Here is a 14,477-nt window from a genome sequence, read left to right on the forward strand (position 1 = left end):
AGGCCGGGTGTTTAATAATAAGAAACAGAAGCACTGCAGATTACTCCACTGCACCGGAAAGTGAAGAATCAGTCCCCTTTTTTACTCAATTCATTTTAGTGGGTCGGCATAACTGCCAGGGAACCAAATTTTTTATATGAAGGCCAACATTAGTCATCTCTGTGTCCCTGTCATGTTGCGATTAGGTATTGTCCCTTGCACTGGAATTTTGAACTTTTCTGTCTATAATTTGATGTTGTATACAAATTATATATATATAAATAATGTAGGTGAAGGTGCTAAATAGTATTCTTCTTTTTTTATTGCAGATGTACGCAGTATTTACTGCAGACATACAGTGCCTTGCGAAAGTATTCGGCCCCCTTGAACTTTTCAACCTTTTGCCACATTTCAGGCTTCAAACATAAAGATATAAAATTGAAATTTTTTTGTGAAGAATCACCAACAAGTGGGACACAATTGTGAAGTGGAACGAAATCTATTGGATATTTTAAACTTTTTTAGCAAATAAAAAACTGAAAAGTGGTGCGTGCAAAATTATTCGGCCCCCTTTACTTTCAGTGCAGCAAACTCACTCCAGAAGTTCAGCGAGGATCTCTGAATGATCCAATGTTGTCCTAAATGACTGATGGTGATAAATAGAATCCACCTGTGTGTAATCAAGTCTCTGTATAAATGCACCTGCTCTGTGATAGGCTCAGGGTTCTGTTGAAAGTGCAGAGAGCATCATGAAGACCAAGGAACACACCAGGCAGGTCCGTAATACTGTTGTGGAGAAGTTTAAAGCCGGCTTTGGATACAAAAAGATTTCCCAAGCTTTAAACATCCCAAGGAGTACTGTGCAAGCGATCATTTTGAAATGGAAGGAGTATCAGACCACTGCAAATCTACCAAGACCTGGCCGTCCCTCTAAACTTTCAGCTCAGACAAGGAGAAGACTGATCAGAGATGCAGCCAAGAGGCCCATGATCACTCTGGATGAACTGCAGAGAACTACAGCTGAGGTGGGAGAGTCTGTCCATAGGACAGCAATCAGTCGTACACTGCACAAATCTGCCCTTTATGGAAGAGTGGCAAGAAGAAAGCCATTTCTCAAAGATATCCATAAAAAGTCTCGTCTAAAGTTTGCCACAAGCCACCTGGGAGACACACCAAACATGTGGAAGAAGGTGCTCTGGTCAGATGAAACCAAAATCCAACTTTTTGCCCACAATGCAAAACGATATGTTTGGCGTAAAAGCAACACAGCTCATCACCCTCAACACACCATCCCCACTGTCACACATGGTGGTGGCAGCATCATGGTTTGGGCCTGCTTTTCTTCAGCAGGGACAGGGAAGATGGTTAAAATTTAGGGGAAGATGGATGCAGCCAAATACAGGACCATCTGCAAAAGACCTGAAACTGGGACGGAGATTTATCTTCCAACAAGACAATGATCCCAAACATACAGCAAAATCTACAAAGGAATGGTTCACAAATAAACATATCCAGGTGTTAGAATGGCCAAGTCAAAGTCCAGACCTGAATCCAATCGAGAATCTGTGGAAAGAGCTGAAAACTGCTGTTCACAAACGCTCTCCATCCAACCTCACTGAGCTCGAGCTGTTTTGCAAGGAAGAATGGGCAAGAATTTCAGTCTCTCGATGTGCAAAACTGATAGAGACATACCCCAAGCGACTTGCAGCTGTAATCGCAGCAAAAGGTGGCTCTACAAAGTATTAACGCAAGGGGGCCGAATAATTTTGCATGCCCCACTTTTCATTTTTTTATTAGTTAAAAAAGTTTCAAAAATCCAATAGATTTCGTTCCACTTCACAATTGTGTCCCACTTGTTGGTGATTCTTCACAAAAAATAAAATTTTTATATCCTTTATGTTTGAAGCCTCAAATGTGGCAAAAGGTTGAAAAGTTCAAGGGGGCCGAATACTTTCGCAAGGCACTGTAGCTCACAAGGCAGGACTACCCCAGTGAGCGAGACAGAATATGAAAGCTACATTGAGACTCCACCAGCATGTGACGTTCACACGGAGACACCACCAGCATGCGACGTTCACAAGGAGTCTCCACCAGCATGTGTATTTCACACAGAGACTCCACCAGCATGTGACGTTCATGTTGAGAACCCACCAAAATACCAGGGCAGCCATTTGAATATCTCCTCCCGTGAAGATGAGAGCAAGCTTAAAGAAAAGGATAGGCAGATCCTGGTGGTAGGGGATTCTGTTATTACAGGGACAGAGAGGGCAATCTGTCAGAATGACCGCAATCGACGAACAGTACATTGTTTCCCGGTTGCACGAGTTCGGGACATTGCAGATCGGATGGATGGACTGTTGGATGGGGCTGGGGAAGACCCAGCTGTCATGATACATATTGGAACCAACGACAACATTAGAAGAAAATGGAGCGCCCTACTAAATGATTTCAGGGACTTAGGGGCTATATTAAAGAAAAGGTCCTCCAAGGCAGCATTCTCAGAAATACTGCCTGTACCTCGAGCCACACCAAGGAGGCAGCAGGAGCTTAGGGAGCTTAGCAGGTGGCTGAAGGACTGGTGCAGGAAGGAGGGGTTTGGCTTCATGGAGACTTGGAATGACTTTTCAATTGGTAACTTGCTCTACAGCAAGGATGGACTGCACTTAAATGAGCAGGGTGCAGCTCTGCTGGCAAAGAAAATAACCAAAAAGTTGGAAAAAATGCCAAATCAACCACGTGTCATTCCCATCGAGACCCCTCCAGCATGCAACAATTCTGTAGAAACTCTTGCAGAATGTAACTTGCCCACTAAGACACCGGCAGATTGTGGCGTTACCACTGAGACTACTCCAGAATTTCACGATCACAATAAGTCTCCTCCAGAATGTGACATTCATGATGAGACTCCTCCAGAATGTGGCGTTCACAATGAGACTACTTCAGAATGTGATGTTCATAATGAGACCCCTCCAGAATGTGATGTTCACAATGAGACTACTCCAGAATTTCAAGATCACAATGAGTCTCCTCCAGAATATGACATTCATAAGGAGACTCCTCCAGAATGTGTGTCAGGAAGATCCTCCTCACGGACGTCCGAGCGGCGAAAGTCGCAGAAGATCTTTTACCCAGTTTCAGGAGCGTTACCGCGATCAGCGGTGCGCGCGTGCGCGTGCACGTGCGAGCGCGCACGCGGGTGCGGGCGCGGTCGTTTGACGCAAATTGGCGCCAATAGCGCTATTTAAACTGGAGCCATGCTTCAGTGTTTTGCTGCCTGATCAACAGCGTTCCTGTGCTTCCTGGTGATCCGTATCTGAACCTGAACCTGTACCTGTACCTGTATCCTGATCCGTATCGAACCCGGCTTGTTCCCGACTCTGCTGTTTGCTGCCTGCCCCCCGACTTTGGCTTTGTACCCGACTACTCTTCTGGATTCCGTTTCTGTACCTGATCTGCCCGCCTGTGCCTGACCTGGACTGTTACACCATCCGTCAACTGTAAGTTGCTTGCTGTTGTACTACAGGACACCTCCCAGTCCTCCGCAATATTTGGCTGTACTCCTTCTGCGTTTGTAGCCTTCTACCTCTGGCTGCAGACTACTGGACTCTTCCACTTCCGCTTATCCATTGCACCTGCATCCGTTGTTGGACTACAATACCCCTCCGTTGTTTGTCACTTCCTGCAATCACTTGTATGCCGTTGCTGGACTACAGGAACCCTTCTGCTGTCTGCTGAACCTTATCTCACCGTTGCCTGCATTCTGACACCGGACTACAATACACCTCCTCCTTCAACGGTCTTCTGCCTCTACCACCTGCTATCCAGTCAGGCACTTGTGCCCCTCTGTGCTCCTGAGCCCCTGTCACCACTACCAGGGTCTCTCGAGTCAGAGGTCTACGAGAGGCCACTCCCTGCACTCCGGGCTCTGCTTAAAGGTACGTGACAGTATCAGGCAGCCATGTCTGAGCCCACGCAGGGAGATTCGGCCATGGATGATTTATGCCGTCATCTTGCTGGACTTACCCAGGCTGTTAAATCTCTACAAGAAGGCTATTCTCGGTTGGAAGAGCGTGTCCAGGTCTTATCTACCACAGGCCCTACCGTGTCGGGAACTTCTTCTGCGCCATCAGTGGTTATGTTGCCCCCTGAACCCAAGGTCCCAACCCCGGAGAGGTTTTCGGGAAATCGCAGCAAGTATAGAGCTTTTCGCAATGCCTGTGAACTGTTTTTTGCACTTCAACCCAGAACTTTCTCTCTAGAATCCACTAAGGTGGGTTTTGTTATCTCCCTCCTACTGGATGAGCCCCAGGCTTGGGCCCACCGCCTTTTGGAGCAAAAAGAAACCTGCCTTAATAACCTGAATACCTTTTTTCAAGCCATGGGTTTGCTCTATGAGGATCCTCAACAGGCGGCCACAGCGGAAGCAGCTTTATATTCTCTTCAGCAAGGCCGCAGAGCGGCAGAGGACTATGCGTCTGAATTTCGGCGCTGGAGTTCCGATACTACCTGGAACGATGCTGCTCTGCGATACCAGTTTCGCATGGGACTCTCTGAACCTCTAAAGGATGAATTGGCCCGGGTGGGTGTCCCAGCAACTCTTGAAGCCCTTATTAACCTCTCCATCCAGATAGACAGACGCTTGAGAGAACGGAGAGCAGAACGTACTGCCGGGCCGTCCCGACCAGTCTGGATGTTACCCCGTGTACCTAATCCCCCTGCACATCCTGCTGCTGACACGCCTGAACCCATGCAACTGGGCTTACTTAGACCAACGCTCACCACCGAGGAACGACAACGCCGGCAGCTCAACAATCTGTGTCTTTACTGTGGGGAACCCGGACATTACGTGAGATCCTGTCCTGCCAAATTCCGTAAGCATTCTTCTGTATTTTCTCCTGTTTTACCTGCTGTGCCTAGTAATGCTACTCACCTGGCTGTTCCCATCTCTCTTCAGCTACCCAGGGGGAACATTCAAGTCCCCGCAATAGTTGATTCTGGAGCGTGCAGTGGATTTATGGACTTATCGTTTGCCCAAAAATTCCAAGTGCCCTTACGGCCCAGGGTGAAGGGGTTGTCTGTACACCTTGCCAATGGGTCAGCTATCAAATCAGGACCGGTGACACAGGAGACATGTCCTTTGACTGCTACTATTTCCGGTAACCATCAGGAACAACTCTGCCTGGACATTATTGAATCTCCCCTTTTCCCTATCATACTGGGTATGCCCTGGCTCCGGGCACACAACCCGCAAATAGACTGGTCCACCGGAAACATTTACTTTTTCTCTCCCTACTGTCGTCAACACTGCTTCCAAGAATCAATTAAGGTCTCACCCCATTTAATGTGTATGGAGACCGACGTTGAGACGCGCCAGCACGTTCCTGAGGCTTACCATGACTTCTTGGACGTGTTCAGCAAGAAGGGGGCAGAAACACTTCCCCCTCATAGACCCTACGATTGCCCAATTGAGATCCTTCCCGGAGCTGAAATCCCTTTCGGGAGAATATTTCCCTTAACAGAAGTGGAATTGGAGACTCTCAGGACTTACATTGATGACAATTTGAAAAAGGGGTTCATACGTCCTTCTACGTCCCCAGCTGGGGCAGGAATCTTTTTTGTAGAAAAGAAGGACCATTCTCTCCGCCCTTGTGTTGACTACCGGGACTTAAATAAAGTTACAGTCAAGAACCGGTACCCATTGCCTTTGGTACCCGAATTATTCCAGCGCCTTGGATCAGCTAGTATCTTCACAAAACTGGATCTGCGCGGAGCCTATAATTTGGTCCGTATCCGAAGTGGGGACGAATGGAAGACTGCCTTCCGCACCCGCTTCGGACACTTTGAATATCTCGTAATGCCCTTTGGGCTGTGCAACGCTCCTGCGACTTTCCAGCATTTTGTGAATGATATCTTTAGAGATTTTCTCGACCTGTTTGTCATAGTATACCTGGACGACATCTTAATGTTCTCCCCCTCTCTGCCAGCTCACAGGGAACACGTTAAGAAGGTTCTCACTCGGCTTCGCCAACACGGCTTGTACGCAAAACCTGAGAAGTGCGAGTTTGAACGTCGCAGCATTCAGTTTTTGGGGCTGATTATTTCGGTGGATGGAATCAAGATGGATCCGCAAAAAGTTTCGGCCATCCTGGATTGGCCAGCCCCTACTGATAAGAGAGGAATTCAACGCTTTGTGGGGTTTGCGAATTTTTATCGAAAATTCATCAAGGGATTTTCTACAATCATCGCTCCAATCACCAGATTAACGAGACAAGGTATCAAGTTCCAGTGGACTCCGGAGGCACAAGCCGCAATTTGTGTCAGCATCTGTCCTGAAGCATCCTAATTCTGCGCTACCCTACATCCTTGAGGTGGATGCATCCGAAGTTGCAGTGGGAGCAGTCCTTTCTCAGAGACAGGGCCCCAAGGCCTTATTGCATCCGGTGGCGTTCTTCTCACGTAAGTTGTCTGAAGCGGAAAGGAATTATGATGTCGGGGACAGGGAACTACTTGCTATCAAAGCTGCACTGGAGGAATGGCGCTATCTCCTGGAGGGAGCAGCCCATCCCATTCTGGTATACACTGACCACAAGAACTTAGAGTATTTAAAGACTGCTAAGAGGCTGAAGCCGCGTCAGGCCAGATGGGCACTTTTCTTTACAAGATTTTCCTTCCACATTACCTATAGGCCCGGATCGAAAAACACCAAACCCGACGCGCTATCCCGGATGTTCAGCGAACCCGAAGTTCTTCAACCCACAGACACCATCCTTGCGCCCGGAAATTTCCTTATGCTCCAGGAAGATCTTCTATCCCAACTTAAGCAGGCTTCATCTTCAGCTTCACATCCCTCAAACACCACCTTACTCTCTAGCAATGACTTGTTATGGCATGAAAATAAGATCTACGTGCCCCAACAACTACGGGTTGCTGTTCTCAAGTCTTGCTACGACCACAAATTGGCCGGTCATTTTGGGGTACACAAGACCGCCGAACTTCTCCAACGCACCTTCTGGTGGCCTCAGCTGCTAAGAGACTGTAAACTTTATGTTGAATCTTGCATTACCTGTACCCAGAACAAGAGTAGCAAGACCAAAGCCTGGGGATTGCTGAAACCACTCCCCATCCCGGAAAGGCCTTGGAAAATGATTTCCATAGACTTTATTGTAGAATTACCACCGTCAGAAGGCTTCACCACTATCCTTGTGGTGGTCGACAGATTGTCCAAAATGGCTCACTTTCTGCCCATGAAGGGTACACCCTCTGCCCCTGAGACCGCAAGGATCTTCATTAAGGAGATTGTAAGACTCCACGGTATACCTGCGAACATTGTTTCCGATCGTGGAGTACAATTTACATCAAAATTTTGGAGAGCTTTATGTAAGTCCTTGAAAATTGGTCTTTCATTCTCGTCTGCCTATCATCCCCAGACCAACGGCCAGACCGAACGAACGAACCAGACCCTTGAGCAATATTTGCGGTGTTATTCTTCTTTTTCGCAAAATGATTGGGTATCCCTTTTACCACTTGCCGAGTTTTCCTACAATAACTCTGTTCATTCTGCAACTAATCAATCTCCCTTCTTTGCGAACTATGGCTTTCACCCTCAGTTCTTATCAGCCAATATCCCAGAATGCACGGTTCCAGCAGCTCAAGAAACTTTGAACTTTTTCTGCACCAATAACAAGTTGCTTCAAGAAACGATGGCAAGAACCCAAGAGCGCAACAAAGCAGTTTTTGACAGAAAGAGGAGAGGGGAGCTCGATCTAAAACCCGGAGATTTGGTTTGGTTATCTACTCTGAATCTAAAATTAACATGCCCATCTAGAAAACTGGGCCCAAAATTTGTGGGTCCTTTCCCAATTTCCAGGAAAATTAATAATGTGGCTTATGAACTGAAATTACCAGAATCGCTGCGTATTCACCCGGTGTTTCATGTGTCCCTCTTAAGACCTTCAATCCAGGATCCCTTCACCGATCGGAACGTGGGCCCTCCTGAACCTGTGCTTATTAATGGTGAAGAAGAGTTTGAAGTAGAAGCAATTTTGGATTGCAGAAAGAGACGCAACCAGGTCCAGTATCTGGTAAAGTGGAAGGGGTATGGTCCTGAAGAGAACTCCTGGGAACCAGAGACTGGCATCCACGCCAAGAGGTTGGTTCTGGCATTTAAAAGATCTCACCCAGGTAGGATGTCCCAGTTGGGCATCCGGAGGCTGCCCATTGGGGGGGGCAATGTCAGGAAGATCCTCCTCACGGACGTCCGAGCGGCGAAAGTCGCAGAAGATCTTTTACCCAGTTTCAGGAGCGTTACCGCGATCAGCGGTGCGCGCGTGCGCGGTCGTTTGACGCAAATTGGCGCCAATAGCGCTATTTAAACTGGAGCCATGCTTCAGTGTTTTGCTGCCTGATCAACAGCGTTCCTGTGCTTCCTGGTGATCCGTATCTGAACCTGAACCTGTACCTGTACCTGTATCCTGATCCGTATCGAACCCGGCTTGTTCCCGACTCTGCTGTTTGCTGCCTGCCCCCCGACTTTGGCTTTGTACCCGACTACTCTTCTGGATTCCGTTTCTGTACCTGATCTGCCCGCCTGTGCCTGACCTGGACTGTTACACCATCCGTCAACTGTAAGTTGCTTGCTGTTGTACTACAGGACACCTCCCAGTCCTCCGCAATATTTGGCTGTACTCCTTCTGCGTTTGTAGCCTTCTACCTCTGGCTGCAGACTACTGGACTCTTCCACTTCCGCTTATCCATTGCACCTGCATCTGTTGTTGGACTACAATACCCCTCCGTTGTTTGTCACTTCCTGCAATCACTTGTATGCCGTTGCTGGACTACAGGAACCCTTCTGCTGTCTGCTGAACCTTATCTCACCGTTGCCTGCATTCTGACACCGGACTACAATACACCTCCTCCTTCAACGGTCTTCTGCCTCTACCACCTGCTATCCAGTCAGGCACTTGTGCCCCTCTGTGCTCCTGAGCCCCTGTCACCACTACCAGGGTCTCTCGAGTCAGAGGTCTACGAGAGGCCACTCCCTGCACTCCGGGCTCTGCTTAAAGGTACGTGACAATGTGATATTCACAAAGAGATTCCTCCAGAATGTGACATTCATATAAAGAATTCACCAGCATGTGAAGTTCACACGGAGACTCCACCAGCATGCGACGTTCACACGGAGACTCCACCAGCATGTGACAACGATGGGGGCGAGATTACAAGAAAGGAAAAGCACATACTAGTGGTAGGGGATTCAGTTATTGGAAAGATACAGAGGGCAATCTGTCACAAAGACCGTTATCGCCAAACAGTATGTTGTTTACCGGGCGCTCGGGTTCGGAACATTGCAGATTGCATGGACAGATTGTTGGATGGCACTGGAGAGGACCCAGCTGTCATGGTATATAACGGTACCAATGACAAAGTTAGAGAAAGCTGGACCACCCTACAAAACGATTTCAGGGACTTAGGGGCTATATTAAAGAAAAGGTCCCCCAAGGCAATATTTTCTGAAATACTGCCGGTACCTCGAGCCACACCAGAGAGGCAACAGGAGCTTAGGATACTTAACAAGTGGCTGAGGAACTGGTGCATGGAGGAGGGGTTTGGCTTCATGGCGAACTGGGCTGACTTTTCAGGCAGTTACCATCTTTATAGTAGTGACGGATTGCACTTAAATGGGAGGGGTGCAGCTTTTTTGGGATTAAAGATGGCCAAAATGTTGGAAGAAAATTTTAACTAGGTGATGAGGAGGATGGATTAGAGGATGATTTGCTAGTGAATATGAGGGAGAGAATCTTCAATTAAGAGCCATCACCGGAATCCACTATGTCATCAATCTCTTGAAAGATTCTCATCAGCAGCTTCTGAATCACAAACTATCAATGTAGTTGGACAAACAAGACAAAGACAATTGGCTTTTTCCTAGAAGAAGACTCAACCAAAAGTCTGAGGAACCTCCCCAGGGATCAGGTACCAACACAGGTCCCTACACTGGTGGCGGCTGTCACTCCAGTAACCGGAAGGTCTTCCCATCAGCCCTCTATTTACCTTTTTGCAGCTTTTAAATCACCAACTATCAATGTAGTTGGACAAACAAAACAATTGGCCGTTCCTAGAAGACAACTCAACAAAAAGTCTGAGGAACCTCTCAGGGACCAGGGACCAGGTATGGCTGTACCAACACAGGTCCCTACACTGGTGGCGGCTGCCACTCCAGTAACCAGAGGGTCTTCCCATCAGCCCTCTATTTTCATTTTTGGAGCTTCTGAATCACCAACTATGAATGTAAATGGACAAACAAGACGATTGACTGTTCCTAGAAGACTCAACAAAGTCTGAGCAACCCTCTCAGGGACCAGGTACGGCTGTACCAACACAGATCCCTACACTAGTGGCGGCTGCCACTCCAGTAACCGGAAGGTCTTCCCGGCAGACCTCCATTTACCTTTCTGCAGCTTCTAAATCACCAACAGGGGGAGAATGGAAGAGGCAGAGAGGGAGGAAAGGGGGGGGGAGGTTGGAGGAAGAAGGGGGTGAGGGTTGGGGGGAACCCTCACACCCCTTCCTTAACCCAACCTCCCCTCCCCCCTCCTTTCCTCCCTTTCTCCCTCTTCTATACTCCCCCTCCCCCTTGTTATACTTTTCCCTTTATTTGGGGAGTTTGGGGGCTTGTATGTTTTTGAGGCGTGTGCTGGACCAGTTATGAGGGGAGATTGGAGACTGGTATGTTTTTAAGGCGTGTGTTGGACCGGCATGTTTTTGAGGCGTGTGTTGGACCGGCTATAAGGGGAGGTTGGAGGCCGGTATGTTTTTGAGGCATGTGTCCTCCCACTTCTGGTACTCTTTTTGTCTTCAGAGGTGGGAGGAGTCTTTACAGCTTTATTTAGGCTTTCTCTGCTGGAGAAATGAGAACTCTTCCCGCCAGCGAGGTCCTTTATGGAGAAGTCCAAGGCCTCACTCACACAGGGTGTATGAATCTGTACCCTGTGTGGGGGCTGTGTTTACCCCAAAAAGGACCTCCATGTGGGTGCAGTTGAGCGGACGCACCCTGGGTGCGTTCGGGCCGTGCACCGGCATCCACACAGATGTCACATTAGGTACAACTGCTGGACCCCAATTGACAGCAATGGGACTATCTACAAGGGATGCTGGGAACACCTGTGCATCCCCATTCCGGTAAACGCGGCCCTCCAATGGGGTACAGATTCATACTCTCCATGTGAATAAGACCTAAGTGTGAATGGAATAAGTAGCTCCATTGTGTTGCTAAATTGGGGACCGCTGTACCCCTCTTTATTGTTATTTGGGTGCATTTTATTATAGGAGTGTTATACATTGTATTTGTACTCCACTCAGTGGGGACGGGCCTTAGAGAACAGAGGCCACATATAGGCAGCACAGAGGCTTAGGGGTTAGCCTTTCAGCACTGGGGTCCATGGTTCAAATCCTGACCAGGACACTATCTGCATGGAGTTTGCATGTTCTCCCTGTGCTTGCGTGGGGTTTCCTCCGGGTACTCCAGTTTCCTCCCACACTACAAAGACATGCTACCTTGCGTTGGTGCTGCAGTGGTGAGCATAGCTGCCTTTCAAGCAGCTGACCCGGGTTCGATTCCCGGCCAATGCCATCTCCAATACTTGGAGTCCTCAGAGAGAAAAGCGCCATACAATGCGGAGTATATATTAACGGTGAAAAGAAGAATGAAGCGAATTTGTTAAGGTTTGAGGAAGAAAAATGTTCCCCCAGAAACTATAGAAGGTGAACCCCGCAACTGATAGACGACGCTAAGGCTGCGATCAAACCTAGGCGTTCCGGATCGCAGGCGGAATTACTGCAATTCCAGATTGTGTTCTCTTTACTTTCAATGGCACCTCAATCACGGGACAATATTGTCACCTGACAAATCGCGCAAACAAAATCGCAGGACGCCTGTTTCCAAAAAGCAGTCCTGCTATTTGTCAAGTGACAATCGCAGCAAAATCACACCTCAATTGAGTTGATATTGAACGAAAAGGTATTGCAAGCATGTGACATGTTTTGCGGCCATTCGGGAATCTGGAACACCTAGGTGTGAACAGATCCTCGCCGTGTCCATCACACGACAAGAACTTCCTGCAAGGACGTCCCCCCAACATGAATATTGCACCCATACCCCCCCAGCAGGAATATTACCCCAATACTCCCCCCTCAGCAGGAATATTACACCAATAGTACACCCATACCCCCCCCCCAGCAGGAATATTACCCCAATACTCCCCCCCAGCAGGAATATTACACCCATACTCCCCCCAGCAGGAATATTACACCCATACTCCCTCCAGCAGGAATATACACCCATACTTCCCCCAGCAGGAATATTACACCCATACTCCCCCCCCCCAGCAGGAATATTACACCCATACTCCCCCCAGCAGGAATATACACCCATACTTCCCCCAGCAGGAATATTACACCCATACTCCCCCCCCCCCAGCAGGAATATTACACCCATACTCCCTCCAGCAGGAATATACACCCATACTTCCCCCAGCAGGAATATTACACCCATACTCCCCCCCCCCCAGCAGGAATATTACACCCATACTCCCCCCAGCAGGAATATTACCCCAATACTCCCCCCCAGCAGGAATATTACACCCATACTTCCCCCAGCAGGAATATTACCCCAATACCCCCCCCCCCCAGCAGGAATATTACACCCATACTCCCCCCAGCAGGAATATTACACCCATACTCCCCCCAGCAGGAATATTACACCCATACTTCCCCCAGCAGGAATATTACCCCAATACTCCCCCCCAGCAGGAATATTACACCCATACTCCCCCCCAGCAGGAATATTACACCCATACTTCCCCCAGCAGGAATATTACACCCATACTTCCCCCAGCAGGAATATTACACCCATACTCCCCCCTTAGCAGGAATATTATACCCATACCCCCCATCAGGAATATTACACCAATACTCCCACCAATATGAATATTACATCCATACTCCCCCAAGCAGTAATATTACACCCATACCCCCCCAGCAGGAATATAACACCCATACCCCCCCAGCAGGAATATTGCACCCATACTCCCCCCCCAGGAGGAATATTACACCCATACTCCCCCCCAGAAGGAATATTAGGGGGGATATAGTATATAAAGATATATTAGGACAGTGGATATATAGTATATACAAAGAGTACACATGTCACACGTCTATATCTGGGTATATACAGGGGATATAGTATATAGAGATATATAAGACAGTGGATATATAGTATATACAGAGAGTACACATGTCACACCTCTATATCTGGGTATATACGGGGGATATAATATATAGAGATATATTAGGACAGTGGATAAATAATATATACAGAGAGTACACATCACACCTCTATATCTGGGTATATACAGGGAATATAGTATATAGAAACATATAGTACAGTATATATAAAGTATATACAGAGAGTACACATCACACCTCTATATCTGGGTATATACGGGATATGGTATATAGAGATATATAGGACAGCAGATATATAGTATATACAGAGAGTACACATGTCACACCTCTATATCCGGGTATATACGGGGGATATAGTTTATAGCGATATATATATAGGACAGCGATTCCTTCCTGCCTATGTGCTGTTCGGAGATCACTATGAACCTACCATAGGGTCCAAGTGATCCCTTCCAGGCTATGTTCTGGTCGGAGATCACTATGGACCTACCATAGGGGACATGTGATCCCATCCTGGTCAGAGATCACTATGGATCTACCATAGGGGACATGTGATCCCATCCTGGTCAGAGATCACTATGGACCTACCATAGGGGACATGTGATCCCATCCTGGTCAGAGATCACTATGGACCTACCATAGGGGACATGTGATCCCACCCTGGTCAGAGATCACTATGGACCTACCATAGGGGACATGTGATCCCATCCTGGTCAAAGATCACTATGGACCTACCATAGGGGACATGTGATCCCATCCTGGTCAGAGATCACTATGGACCTACCATAGGGGACATGTGATCCCACCCTGGTCAGAGATCACTATGGACCTACCATAGGGGACATGTGATCCCATCCTGGTCAGAGATCACTATGGACCTAACATAGGGACCATATGAACCCTGGAAATCAAAAGACAAGTAGAAGTGGCGCTGACCCCTATTATCTCAAGGTAAAAGGTGTGCTATATAAAAGGCAATTTTTTGAGATAAATACAAAAATGAGTATATGAAAAAAATATTAATAAAAATAATAATAATAAAAAAATAGTAAAAGCGAAAAAAAAAAATTGAAAAATAATGAACCTTGTGTTGGATCCTCTGCCAGGTATTGGTAGTATTGGTATCGGTAATGATGTTTGCGTATATTAATCACTTTAGTGAATTAGACCAACAAGATATCTAAGTATTTCCAAACACCTTATGTACCATAACCAGTGAAGTGATTATTTTCATAAAGTGAAAAGTAAACTAACGC

The sequence above is a fragment of the Lithobates pipiens genome, unplaced genomic scaffold, assembly GCF_037356315.1.
Source record: "Lithobates pipiens isolate NorthernLeopardFrog02 unplaced genomic scaffold, aLitPip1_a1.2 Scaffold_28, whole genome shotgun sequence".
Classification (NCBI taxonomy): Eukaryota; Metazoa; Chordata; class Amphibia; order Anura; family Ranidae; genus Lithobates; species Lithobates pipiens.